Source organism: Polypterus senegalus, chromosome 18, assembly GCF_016835505.1.
Source record: "Polypterus senegalus isolate Bchr_013 chromosome 18, ASM1683550v1, whole genome shotgun sequence".
NCBI lineage: Eukaryota > Metazoa > Chordata > Cladistia > Polypteriformes > Polypteridae > Polypterus > Polypterus senegalus.
Genome location: NC_053171.1, coordinates 20,276,579 through 20,291,596, shown reverse-complemented (window position 1 = coordinate 20,291,596; position 15,018 = coordinate 20,276,579). Strand labels below are relative to the sequence as shown.

The following is a 15,018-nucleotide window of genomic DNA, read 5'->3' as shown; positions in this document are numbered from 1 at the left end:
TACCAGACTGATTTCAGCCTTGCACCCAAAACTACTGGGATGGGTTCTGTCTTCTCCATGATCCTTAATTGGCTTAATCAAAAGACACGCACACACACACACTCACACAACACTCACTCACACTTAGAGTTCTCACTTATTCTAACCAGCACGTCTCAGAAGATGTGTGAGGAAACCTGAAGTACCTGAAGGAAAAACTCAAAAGTAAATATTACCAAAACATAACAGAAACCAAGCAGGTCTGTGTATTCAAACCAAGACATAGCAGCTTTAACTACTGATACCCATGGAAAACAATATAGTGACCAGTGGGAACACCTAGAAATCCACAATACAAGAGTCTAATCCACTTCTTAACTCAAGTCATGCCAGAAGCTTTTTTAGAATAATTTAACCTCCAGTTAACGAAGTCAAGCTTTAGAGTCAGTGGCATACAGGGAACCATCTCTATAGAAGAGTTTTGTCCATTGTCCAGGTCACAGGTGACCTGCCCTTTCTCTGTTCTGATACTCTTCAATATACTGTATGTTTGGTTCCCTTTTCGAGGTGTAATTGGGAGACATTTGACGAGAACGGGCAGTACACTTTTTGGTTTTGTGACTTTTCTCAGCTGGCTTGGTTCCCAGGATTCTTCACTGTATCTTCAGAGGTGGGTCTTTTCCAATGAACGTCTGATTCACTTCTGGGAAAAAAAAATCATAACAGACTTTGGAATATCCAGAGTTCTCACAACCTGTTTGCAACATTTTTCAATCCCCAAATATAGGATTAGATTTATTTTATAAGATTAAACAGTCCAAACAAGAACTTATGACAAGGAACTAATCTCTCTTGGGTATTTAGAGTCATAATATCTAAATGATTGCCAGTTTTAGGGTCCTTGTAGGCTTCTAAACCTTCTTTGAAGACATCCTACAGACTTACCAAAATGTTCCTTTTTCCTGTAATGGTCTCACACTTCCTGATTCTCAAAGTGAGGATATCTTCAGCAGCAAGTCTGCTTAACTCTAGGCAGAGTTCCCCCTTTTCTTGTATTGTAGTCTTGACATCATGTAGAATGAAGAGGAAGGACTTTTATGGTGTTTCTTCCTTACTGGGTCATTTTCAGTCAGAGAACACCCACTGAGGTGTCTGGAGTTCTTTACCTGTTGTACCGTGTTTTCTATATGCTCCTACATAACAAGGAGAAGCACCAACCATGATAATGTATACAGCATAAATACACCAATCATCTACAACATTAAAACGGGTTGCCTAATATTGCATCATCCCCTCTCATGTTCCCAAAACAGCACCGACCTGTCAAAGCATGGACTCCACAAGACTTCTGAAGTTGCCCTGTGGTACTTGGCACCAAGATGTTAGCTGCAGATCCTTTAAGTCCTATAAGTTGCGAGGTGGGGCCTCCATGGATTGAGATCTGGAGGACTATTTCTGCAGTGTGGCAGGATGTATTATTCTGCCGAAAGAGGTCAATGTCATCAGGGACTACCATTGCTATGATGTGTATGTGGACTGAAACAATGTCTAGGTAGGTAGTACGTGTCAGAGTATAGGGTGGTCCAGATCTAATTATGCAATTTTCATTACGTTATAACTTATTAAGTTGATTACATAGAAAATCACCCGAATAATCCCAGACCATCGAGAAGAGTGTGAACTGACGACATGAAGAATCATCTTTTTGCTGAACTGGAATCGTCCCTCCATAAATCAAAGTCATCCAGACGATCAGGATCTGCATAATTAGATCTGGACCACCCTGTAATATCCACATTAATGCCATGACCAAACGCTGCCCAGCAGAACATTGATAAGAGCAGTACATTACCTCCACCGGCTTGCCTTCTTCCCATCCTGCTGCCATCTCCTCCCCTGGTAAATGATGCACACTGCCGTCCACATGATTGAAAAGAAAATGTAAGTTATCTGACCAGACCACCTTCTTCTGTTGCCTTGCAGTCTAGTTCCGATGCTCACGTGTCAATTGTTGCGGCTTTTGGCAGTGGACAGGGATCAGCAAGTTGTGATTCTTTGTGAGTTCTGATGCCATTCTCTCATGGCCAGCATTAAGATTTTCTGCAATTTGTGCTACAGTAGCTCTTCTGTGGGGTCAGATCAGACAGGCTAGCCTTCGCATTCCACGTGCATCCATGAGCCTTGGGTGACGTCGCTGTTGCTAGTTCACTGGTTGAGACCTTCCTTGGAACACTTTTGGTAGGCATTTACCATTGGAAACGGGGAACATACCACAAGATCAGCAGTTTTGGGAATGCTCTGAGCCAGCCTTGTGGTGGCCATCACAATTAGGCTCTTGTGATAGTCACTCAGGTCCTTACGCTTGCCCATTTTCCTGCTTCCGTCACATCACTTTCAAGAACTGACTGTTCACTTACTGCCATCATATCCCACCCCTTGACAGAGCCACTGTAACAAGATAGTCAATGGTATTCCCTTCATCTGTCAGTGATTTTAATGTTGTGTCTGATCGGGGTATATTTATACACTTAATTTATGTTTTATGTAGCTTAATTATACTGTAGGTTCTCAAAGCTCCTAGAAGTAAAAGATATATATAAAGGCATAAATTCTATAAGGATGGCATGGTGCCACAGTGGTATCGCTGCTAGTGAGGAGATCTGGATTCATTTTCTAAGTGCTGCCAGTGTGGAGTTTGCATGTTGTCCCCATGTTTGTGTGGGTTTTCTCCGGGTGCTCCAGTTTCCCCTCTGCCAATCCAAAGATCTGTATTTTAGGTGGATTGGAGTGAGAGTCTGTGTGTGTGTTTACCCTGTAATGGAATGGTGCTCTCTAAAAGCTTTGTTACTGCCATGTACCTCGTACCAAGTAAGCAATAGCACCCCAGTTTGAGAGATGGCACTGCTGTTAACCTAACATCCCTTCTCCTTCACAGTTCACAGGGACGGCAACCAGAAGACAATTGTCATGACTTACAAGTACATGGGGCATGCACTGTAAAACTAAGAAGACAAAGGCATGGGGAGTTCATTTTTGGACCCAGAGTTGTTGAGAGAGAGCTCCAAGCCAGAAGCACTGTTTTTTTTGGGATTTCTTTGTATGGACAGCAGTAGCTGTTATTTTGTACCTTGTTGTGCCTTTTCTTTCCATTTTTCTTACTTTGCCATTGTTAAACAGTGTTTTGTCATGCTGGCTCCCTAAATCTTCTTGCTGGCTAACCTTTGCTATTTCCATAATGGCGTAGTCGGCAGGATTCGTGAGAGTAACAGAGCCCACTTATCTAACTTAAGTAATCCATAACATGGAGGAACAGCTATGTCATTATTTCTGCTGAACTGCAAAGGAGAAGGGAGTTTGAATTAATTTAAGAGCACCCACCCCTGGACTCAGGGTGGTATTGCATAAGCAATGTGTATGCTGGAACCACTCCGAGAAATAAGACCAAAATTCTTGAATGCTGTCAATTGAATAGAATCCTTCAGAAGGTGCATGTGATGTTTCTTCCCAAATACTACTGTTTTGCAGAAATATCTTTGAGGATGTTACGATTAAAATGAAAATGAAGAAAAATTAGCTTAATCACAGCTAATGCTCTCTATCTCTGTTTATTCTTAAAATATTATTTGTAACTTTGAAGGGTTCATGTTTAAACATTTCTACCAGTTAATAAAAAAAGTCTGTTTGCAGACGTTGGTGATATAAAAGTCCATACTGTTGTCTACTAGCTCCAGAAAAATAAAACGGTGACCCACCAACACTCATGATATTGGGACAGGACCTTGAAGTGTTGAGCACAACTAATCCATTTACTTATCCATTGGCAGGCCTTGCAACATTTCTTAGATGCTGGCCTCTGCTAAAGTAAGTCCCTCATGAAGACATTTTTCCTGTTGAGACGCTGACTTCTTATTTGTCAATGTCAATGTCAATTTATTTATATAGCACATTTAAAACAACAGTGTGTGCCCGAAGTGCTTTACAATAAAAGAAGAAAAAAAAAACATACAGTTAACATAAATAGAAATAAAATAAATGAACATAAATAAAATAAATAATAAATAGAAGTAAGATTACAGAATCACAAAGAGGAAACCATCAGTATTACTGAAGGTCACAGAATGCAAGTGAATAGAAATGAGTTTTTAATCTCGTTTTGAACAGTTCAGTTGTAGACGACTCCTTTATGTGACGAGGTAAAGAGTTCAACAGGCGAGGAGCAGCAGCTGCACAAGTCCTGTCCCCCTTAGTTTTACACTTGGTACGAGGGACAACAAGAGACAACAGACCAGAAGATCTAAGCACTCTGAACGGTTGGTGTAAAACATACAATTCAGATAAATAGGCAGGAGCCGAGCACATGTAAAGATTTAAAAACTAGCAAAAAGATTTTAAAATTAATTTGAAAACTGACAGGCAGCCAGTGTAAAGAAGCTAAAATTGGAGAAAAAGAATCAGACTTTCTTGCCCCAACCAGAAAGCGAGCAGCATCATTCTGGACCAACTGTAAACCTACATATCAGGGATTTGCTAATCCCAGAATACGGCGAGTTGCAGTAATCAAGGCGAGAAAAGATAAAAGCATGAGTAGCTTTCTCAAAATTCCTAGAAGATAAAAAAAAGCTTCATCTTACCTAATAGACAAAGCTGGAAAAAGCAAACTCTTGTCTACAGAATTAATCTGTTTCTCAAAAGAGAGGTTACTGTCAAAGTTAACACCAAGATTGCAGACTTGAGGTTTGCAAATGACAGAGAAAGAGCTGAGAAGTCCAAGACCAATTTGGGCTTTAGCTGATGGACCCATGATAAGCACCTCCATTTTATTTTGATTCAGATCAAGAAAATTATTAGCCATCCAGGAAATTAGTTCAAAAAGACAGTTGGGCAGTTGGTTCATTGCAGAGTTGCAGACGGGAATATAAACCTGAGTATCATCAGCATAGCAGTGAAAAGAAATGTTCAATTTCCTAAAAATAGCTCCAATAAGGTGAAGGTATATAGAGAATAAAATAGGACCCAAAATGGATCCCTGAGGAACACCACATTTAAGAGGAGCAGTAGATGATAAAGAGGAATTTAAAGTCACTGAAAAGTGTCTACCAGTTAGATATGACCTGAACCAGTTAAGAGCAGCCCCTTTGAGCCCAACAAGATGTTCAAGCCACAACAGCAATGTCTCCTGGTCAACAGTGTCAAAGGCAGCAGTCAGGTCCAGGAGGACAAGGACTGCAGCGGCACCTGAGTCAGTAATAATAGAGATGTCATTAAATACTTTCAGGACGGCCATCTCAACGTCATGATAACGCCGAAAGCCAGATTGGTAGATCTGATTATTTACCTCTTTGACTACACATGGAGGTTGGCTTTATTGTTTCACAGTATGTGATCCCAAGTCATTTTTGGTTTGAATGAGCTTGCATGTTCTCCTTCTGCTCTTCTACAATTCCAGCAAAATGTCAGTGTTCTTCCTCACTCCAAACGCGTGATTGTTTCTTTTCATCATCTCATTTCCAGTGAGTGTGTGTATGTCTGGTAAAGACTTGACATCCCATGCTTTAAATATATAGGCATCAATGAAGTATTGCGAAAAAGTGTAAAGAGTGTGTGATTTACTGATGGGGTGGTCACTGAGGTTTTGCTGGATTCTTTCATTGAAAACACAAAAGGAAGCAATTAAGCATTTTTTGAAATCTACAACATAACACAGTCTAGTGTTTTCTGAGCCACCTAATTCAATATGCTATCATGGATCTTATCAAAAGCTTTGGGCTCAAAGCTGAGACAAACCTTGGATATGGCGCCATTCTACCACATGGTCAGTTTAGAATTATCAGAAACAGTGCAGAAGCTGGAAACTGGGAGCAATTCCATCCTTCATAGATTAGGTAGCATTGGTCCTCTTGTAGCAACCCAGTTGAGACACCCTCAGGGGTGCTTGGGAGTTGGAGTCAAGTAGTGCAACCCTTTTGGGGTCCCTGGGTGCCAGTAGAGGGACACAGAAGTGCTTCTACAAAGTCAGGAGGCAACGGGCAACACTCAATGGGAGGAAGAAAAGAGGATGAACTGGTTTGATTTATTGATAATTTAACTGATCTTTAAACAGTGATTATTGTGTTGGATAAATAAATACTTTTACTTTATCCCAGAAACATGTTGGGCTTTATTATGTCTGTGGTTTAGTGCTCAGTGGAGCCCCCTGGTGGTTACATTGGCATCCCCTGGTGGTTACACACTATATAATAGACAGAGTGACTGTATATGAAAGGCACTATAATATATATATATATATATATATATATATATATATATATATATATATATATATATATATATATATATATATATATATATATATAGATAGATAGATAGATAGATAGATAGATAGATAGATAGATAGATAGATAGATAGATATGAAAGGCACTATATGATAGATAGATAGATAGATAGATAGATAGATAGATAGATAGATAGATAGATAGATAGATAGATAAGGGGTTATATAATAGATACAAAAGCGTATGCATATGTACATATATACCTGCACAGTTGTTTTCTGTGTGGAGTTTAGATGTTCTCCCCATATCAGTACTGGTTTGCCTCCAGCTATTTCAGATTTCTTCCAACATCTTCTAAGACATGCATGCTAAGTTGAATGTCAGTTCCAAGTTGGTCAAGTCTGTAGGACCCTTGCAAGTTCCAGCAGCCCATTTTCAGATCTGCACCTGGTACTGTCACAAGAGGTTGATGAAAATACATCCAGTTTAATAGGTTTTGAGTTAAATGAACCCATTGGACCACATTTAGGATTTCAAATGGATGTTTAAAAAGGTGCCTCGCAGTTAGGAGACCCGGGTTCGCTTCCCGGGTCCTCCCTGCGTGGAGTTTGCATGTTCTCCCCGTGTCTGTGTGGGTTTCCTCCTGGCGCTCCGGTTTCCTCCCACAATCCAAGGACATGCAGGTTAGGTGGATTGGCGATTCTAAATTGGCCCTAGTGTGTGATTGGTGTGTGGGTGTGTTTGTGTGTGTCCTGTGGTGGGTTGGCACCCTGCCCAGGATTGGCTCCTGCCTTGTGCCCTGTGTTGGCTGGGATTGGCTCCAGCGGACCACCGTGACCCTATTCGGATTCAGCGGGTTAGAAAATGGATGGATGGATGGATGTTTAAAAAGGTGAATCACAGTTTATTTAATCATCTCACACAGTTAGAGTTGCAAGTTACAGGATGGCGTTGGCTATAAGATGATATCAGTACACCCTATGGACAGACAGCGGGTGTACATTTTTCCTATCATGTCTGACATGAAGAGTGTCGAGTTAATGTCTAACACTCTCTGAAAGACCTACGTGTCATAAACAGGCCGAACTCACTGTCACCACTGTCCAAGTTAAATACCCCTTATTAGATCCCGAGTGCCAATTAAACACACAGACTATAAATTCAAAGTTACTTTTACCTATAGCTTCTCACTTTAGGTGAATTCACTGTAAATTCTCTTGGCTGTGCTGTATATCACAAAAGAGTTATTTTCTAGTTCTGTCAGTCCATCACCTTTCAAGAGATCTAAATTGATCACTTAAAAAAAGAAGTTAATATTTACAGAGAAAATCACTCTGTCAGTTTAATCCCAAATCTCAATAGCCTTCTGTCATTTTTGCCTGCTAGCTCTGTCATGGTCTCCAGAAATGGTAACAATAGCAGGGTACCAATGCTGTTCAAACTCCCTTTTTCTTTATTGGTAGCTTTCAGTAAAGGCAAGCCATTATACTGCAATTTCTAGCAGATAGGTCAATAAGCCTTGATAAAAGCCAGCGAGGGGATAAACAGTGATGGATTTCACACAGCAGACTCCACAATTCTAAATGGTAATTTTTTCTTCACACACATTGTTTGCAGGTCTTAACTGTTTACTCCTATGCATGAATTGCTGACTGCACTGTGGTTACCGAGAGGCTACCATTAGAGCAAAAACAGGTCAGAATACCCTCATTAAAATAAATAAATAAATAAATAAATAAATAACGAAAATAAAACAAAAAAAAAAAAGTCACAATTTAACTTTAAGGTTGTTTCTTCAAACAAAACGATTTTCCAAATGCATCTAAATTTTAAGGGGGTGATTTAAATATGGAAAGAAATCCCTCTCTAAATAAACACAGTATATACAGACAAGCCCATCAAAATATTACAAGCACATGTTGAAAATCTGGATCCAGTATTTCTTGTCATAAGGTTTGGGGCAGCCACCCGTATATTATTTCCTTGCTGCAAAATTGAACAAAGTGTACAAATCGGAGTCCAAAACAGAACTGAGGGGATAGGGGAAAGGTGGCAGCTTTTAAAGGGCAGTATAGGAAGTGACCTCAAAGGGGCCGGAACAGGAAGGGTCTTCAACCATAGGCTCGGACCAAAGAAGAAAACACCACCCATCTCAGCTAAGACACCCATGCACCCCTCAAATCATCCACGATAATGGCCTCCTGGCCTGGTAAGAGATCATTATCCTCCCCAACATGGAAAGTCAGTCGATTCATGTTCTTCACAGCACGGGTGTCGAATTCCAGTCCTGGAGGGCCGCAGTGGGTACAGGTTTTCATACTAACCATCTTCTTCATTAGTGACCAGTTTTTGCTGCTAATTAACTTCTTTTCCCTTAATTTTAATTAACTTGACTCAGGCTTTTAGATGTTTTTTTTTCCATAATTAGCAGCCAAACAATAATGAGACATAAAACGAGCCACCATATGACCAGCTCACCTGTGCCCATCACACAATATCTGAAAATAAAGAAAGGTGATGATCTCGATAAGGATGATCTCTCAGGTCACCAAAACATTTGGACGGTGTTCATGGAAAAAACAGAAAAATCAACAGTTTTGGAAATGTCTGCTGTGGCAGAATGAGAGCAGCAACAAGCCACGGAATTAAATAACGGGTTTAATTAACAGAAAGACTCGACTTCTTATTAAGAGATTGGTTGCAGTTTGAACTCACAGTTTAGCTGGTCATCTGTTGGCTCATTTCACGTCTCATTTCTGTTTGGCTGTCATTTAATGAAGAAAGGAATCAATTCAGAGGACTGAATCCTTAAAAACAGGGCTATTGAAATGAAGGGAAAAGCAGTTAGTTAGCAGTGAAAAATGGAAACTGATTAGGAAAAGGGTCAGAATGAAAACCTGCAGCCACTGCGACCATCCAGGCCCGGAGTTTGACACCCCTGCTTTACAGCATGCAAATGAAATTGCATGCGTGATCAGCTGGAAATACTCTGTTATGTCAATGTAAAGATAAAATTAAGAGTAATCTGCCAAATTATATATATATTTATTTATACATTTATAAATAAAGTATAAATAAATGTATAAATTATAAATGAAAAGAACTCACATAAGCTCAGGTGCAGCCAATGGTCTTCAGCAGTGGGATATGTCAGTGAATTGAGTCTAACAGTGTGCAGCAACAGAGGTTCTGATTATTCTATGGATGTTCTATCCTAGGATCTGGAGATCTTAGCACTAAAATAAAAAACGCATTCAATGTAAATCTGTGATTACGCTGTCAAAAAGTGCCAGTCAAGGAAACAGAACCAAAATATTCACAAGACACTTCAGATCCCACAATGCTGGAAAATGACTGCAGTCCTCTGACCAGTGGGACACTAGAAGTCCGAATGGAATTACAATCTTCTGCAACTTATATGACAATCATGGGGTGTGAATATGCGACAGGGCAAAATAAAAGCAATGTTGAGGAAAACGAAAAGAACGTTGAATGTGTTTCACTCTGCTAAACGAGTCCAACTAGCCGAGCCTCGGACTAAGAGAAAGAAGCTTTTCTGAGAAGATGAGAGCACAATTTAGCACAACATCTGCTGGCACACTGACAGGCTGTTGGTCTGCAAGGCATTTTGGTAGCAACATCCTGGTATGAGGATAAGCCTTCTTTAGCAACACTTTACTGGGTTGTGTGGTTCCTTGTAGAACTCAAAATACCAATTAGTCCCAGGAAGGGTGCTTACAAAATTTCTTTTTTAGGCTTAGAAAGGATTCGTAATATTAAACAGAAATTCTTGGCAAACAAACTAGCTACTAACAGATGAAGAAAACCTGAACTCAGCCTCATATTGTATGCAGCAAGACTCCTGCTAAACTCAGGATCCTATTGTTATTTCACAAATCTTTTATCATCTGTTTATGGGTATTTATGAAGTCTTTTACAGATCTAAATAAATAAAGGCTCCATCTGGAACCTTCATGTGGATGGTTCTTATGAAAACCGCTCGGACACATTTATTTTTAAGAGTGCATCTTTTTAACCCGCTCATCTATTTGCAGGGTCTCGGGGCAGCTGGAGGCTATTCCAACAGTCATTGGACACAAGGCAGGAATCACAGTGGGACAGCACACAATAACACACCAAGAAGAGACAAGAAAAGAAAGAAATGAGGATAACAACTTGAAACGCATAACCAAAACCACACTAATGAAGCAGACAATGGTCAATAGTGAGGCAAGGCCCAGTCAGAACCTAAATGTTCAATGGGGAGTATACAACAGAATTTTAAAAATTACTAAATTTGCAGAACAATTTTATAAAATAGCTTTTGTTTCGTTTTTTTTTTTTCTTTTTAAAATGGCAGTGCCAAGACCAAATATAGAAGCTCAAATACTGACTCATTAGAAATTATTCGTTTTTATTAAACTAATTTGTTTATACATTAATTATATATTACTTTCTATTATATAATCAATGTGTAAAGACAATTATATAGATGTTGATCAATAGGAAACAATAATCTCATTAAGTATATGATATGAAACAGAAGTAAAAAAAAAAAAAAATGTCAGGTTTGTGTAGACTTTAGACACAATGAGAGAATGTATATGTAAATTAGACTTTCGAACCAAATAAACCAAGAGGGAATAAAAATGAATCTTAAAAGATACAAAAAGGGAGCCATATAGAGGACCCGATGGATCCGCTTTCCAGTCACTATGGCGCTGCTTTTCTCTCACATACCCCACTCATAGCATCGCGAATTAACGCGCCTCTACCGCGCTGTGTGACACAAAGCAAGACACTCGACCTGCTTGTGCTGCAACTGTTAAAAAATAATTAAAATAAGAGTTGTAACGTATCCCGATCTAGAGATAGAGACTGCAGCAATAGTAATTATGAACTATTGTTATTCATCAGCATCATCATCATAATAATAATAGTAAATTATTGTTCTTGATATACACGTCTTCATGATCTGGTCGGATTAGAGAGAAATGTCATGCAAACTTTAAAAAAGCTTGGCTTCAAACCCAAGAAGTTGGATCACATACGAAGCAGCGCTAACCTTCCCGCGACTCATACTTTGAAAGTCAAAGAATAATACAGACCCGCTTAATCCCACTCATTTATGCGGTGGACGAGAGCTGAATTAAAAAGTTGGTTTGTAGAAATACTGTAATTTAAATTTGTAATAATGAACTCGCGGGACGATTAAAATGTTTTACTTTTTCTATTACTGTTTTAATATGTGTTATTGGTTCAACACAACATGCTAATTTTACCAGCAAACATAGATTGTTCAGTGTGGTTCATTTATAAATGTGTTGTATACAGTGCTGTTAATGGCACAGGAAGCATGAAATTTGATGTCAAATGAGTGCAATTTGATAATATGACAAAGTAAGCTTGGCCTGTTTTATCGTTTTAGTCCATTTGCATAAAACATGTTCGAACTAACAAGATAGATAGATAGATAGATAGATAGATAGATAGATAGATAGATAGATAGATAGATAGAAAGAAAGGCACTATATAATAGATAAATAGCTAGAGATTTGAAAGTCGCTGTATATTAGACTGATATAAAGCCTGCTTTGTAAATAGAGTAATGAAAGTATTTTGTGTAAACTAAGTCCGTATATGAATATAACTATCTGACTACCATTTTGGTGATTATTTTCTAGTAAAACGGTGCTGTTAGTATTGAACTCGTTTGGTGCCTGTGGGGCTTGTTCTCTGGAATGTCACTAAACACTCATTGACATGCATGAAATCCGACAAGTATCTTGTAAGACATTCTCGTGCTCATAGGAGAAGTGGTGTGTGTGGGGGGTTTGCGCTGCAGAATCCCGTTTAAACGAGGAAACGACAACATGACGGAAGAATTTCATTATGTCACAATGATTTCATTATGTCGATGGTATCAGTTCATTTAATTGAATAGCCTGATTTAAAAAACGGCAGATTAACGGCAAAAAGTTTAATTCTAACTCTAAATAAGCAATGAAAAATGTTAAGGTTATGTGATTCCAGTCCCAGCTGTAAGCAAGTTCACGTTTTACCTTTTTCTAAAAGTTTTAGATAACTTTTATATTCTTCTTCTTCTTATTATTATTATTATTCTCAGATTCTTTCTGTAAGTGCCTTGCGCACTGTGTTGGCTGGGATTTGCTCCAGCGGACTGACTTTCTGTATGTTATAAAATTTAAATACTGGTTCTTTAATGACACTTTATTATTGCGTTTGTGTGCTTCCTCGATGAACCGTTGCTTGACATGCAAAGAATCATTTGATTCTAAGACTTCTTTGTATAATAATTTTTAATCTATCTATCTATCTATCTATCTATCTAATCTTTTAAGACTAACTGCACAGAAGACTTAACGCTGTTTTTTTATATTCTTTATTTTTAAAAACACAGACAGTATTTAAATGCAATAGTCTTTACTGATGTATTTTTCGTTTGCATAAATTATTGAATGTCTCTCTTAACTAAACTTTGAATTTCTTACTGTGTGAGGAGATATGCGGTCTCCGAATTACGCATTCGGGTATCGCACATTTGGATGGGCTCATATAGTTGCTCTCATATATTAGAAATGGCAGTGTTCATTTCGGCACAAACGGGCATTGGGATTAATTGTCTCCGCTGCCTGCTCTCGGACGAGGAGAACTGCAGTTTTCCCTTTCACTTATCTGATTACTAAATTGTTTTTCGTCCGATACTGTCGCCCCCCAAACTGGGTGGGAACTTCTGACAGGTTGGTTATGAGAGATCGGATTCGCGGGCATGTAGTCTGGTAAATCCCTATCGATTTAGAGGTGCTCAAGTCTAAATAGGCTTTTCATGCAGACGTTTTTTTTTTTCGTACTCCTAAAGAAAGCTTGTGAATTGTCCAAATTCTTAGGACCTCCACACCCCCGATCTTTTTTTTTCTGTAGCCAACTCGGAGAGAAGCTTTTTTTGACAGTCCCTCCCATGAATTCCTTGCAACCCGTGAGTGCGGGATTTTTTAATGTGCTGATAGACCGAGCTTTAACACTTTATGTAAGACAAAGAGAAATCAACAGCATCTATCTGGTATCTAAACACATTTTGTTTTTTAGTTTTAAGATACCGGGATCTCTTTTTAAGAGCTCCTTTTAAAGCATGCAATATAATGTAATCTACAATTTCTATTGTGTAATATGCTAAAATCTAAAATATTTAAAATATGTAAGTACAATAGATTTTTTTGCATGCTGCATTACGAAGAATAACTTAAAATAAATGTTATTCATTGTAACCACTCCTGTATTTCGTTTCCATTCATCATTATTTTTCTAAAGGAAAAGTTGTTTTGACTCGTTTTTTGACAACAAAAAGGCAACTAAAATAAAAAAAATAAATTCATAATACCCGTGCATACATCTTTGCTTTTCAAGTTTTTCTTACCTGATAATTTCAGGCTGTTTCGTATCCCTAAATAAAACGTGTCATTTAGATGTAAATCACATGGTGATTCTAGCTTGCACTTCTCTGCCTTAATTATTCAATTTCGTCAACAGAAAGTAGGGGTAGGTGAACGGAGACCCCCGTAACTCGCACTGTCAGTCCAGCCAGCGCTTGCGATAATTACACGGGAAAGAGCAGGTGGCCAATCTGTGGCCGCCTGCAGAAGACGCGGGAGTCGCACTCGGGAGTTTTGGGCAAAGTGGAGGAGAAGCACACAATTCCTGTTATTAACAAAATGTCGAAACGCCCATTTATTAAGAACCGTGTATAAGCCGCGACCCAGTCCTAAATATAAATGGGCGCGTTAAGTCAGTGACGTCATCCCACCGATTGAATTGAGGACTTTCCTGTAAAGAGATCGCTGAACTTCGATGGCATCTCACTACACGCTTATAACAGGTTTGGACTTTTAACTCCTCATCACACACAGATTAACACCATTATTTCTAAATGAGGAACATAACTGCGCATCCAATGCACTATAAAGAACCAACGTCCTGCATTAGTTACAACGCCACGCCCCTTAATTGTTAAAGCCACACCTTCATCCTGACCCCATGATCAGAGGTCAGATTTGCCGATTTCTCTTACAGTTTTTAACAACTGAATGAAGTAGCAGATAGCCCTGGACTGGAGTGTAGGCCATTACAAAGCACAATCTCATACTGAAAAGTAAAGGTACCAATGTGTTCCTTCAGAGCAATTCCAAAAAAAAAAAAAACTGTCCAGACAAAGGTTCCAGAAATAATCTTTATTTATTTACTGAACATCTGAGTATCTGTTCCATAAATAACCATGAAATGATGGAAACACATTTGTGAAATATCAGTTTTAAGATATTCTTAAAATATCAATTAGGAAATATCAGTGTTTCTTAATTTAAAAGGATAGTTGCTGAGACTTACTGGGATCTGCATATAATAACCGACTAAATTCAGGTTTTCTTGATCTGTTGGATATCTTGTTGGTAGCCTACTCTACAATGAAAATTTCTGTTTTGTCCACATATTAGGAATATTTTCAACAAAAAAAAAAGTAAATGAACCCTTCCCAGAATAAAATGGTTCCTTGTCAAGCAATGGTTCAATGAGGAACCACACAGCCCAGTAAAGTTCCATTTTAGATCCATTATTTTACACTCTTGAAAATAAATGTAAAAAAGTGGCTCTTCAAAGTGATTCTAAAAGAGGACCATTTTTTGTTCCTAAATGAACCATCCACATGAAGGTTCCAGAAAGCAGTTATCATTATTCAGATCCGTATCCCGGCTA

General features: G+C 38.6%; 1 long non-coding RNA gene across 1 annotated transcript; it reads right to left on the bottom strand.

The window, feature by feature from the left end:
• Nucleotides 1-533: 533 nt before the first annotated feature.
• Nucleotides 534-13,775, bottom strand: LOC120518990. Its single transcript, XR_005631355.1, has 3 exons — nt 13,688-13,775; nt 925-1,172; nt 534-682 (listed from the first exon to the last, which is right to left on the bottom strand). It is a non-coding gene; the product is annotated as an uncharacterized LOC120518990 (long non-coding RNA).
• Nucleotides 13,776-15,018: the final 1,243 nt, after the last annotated feature.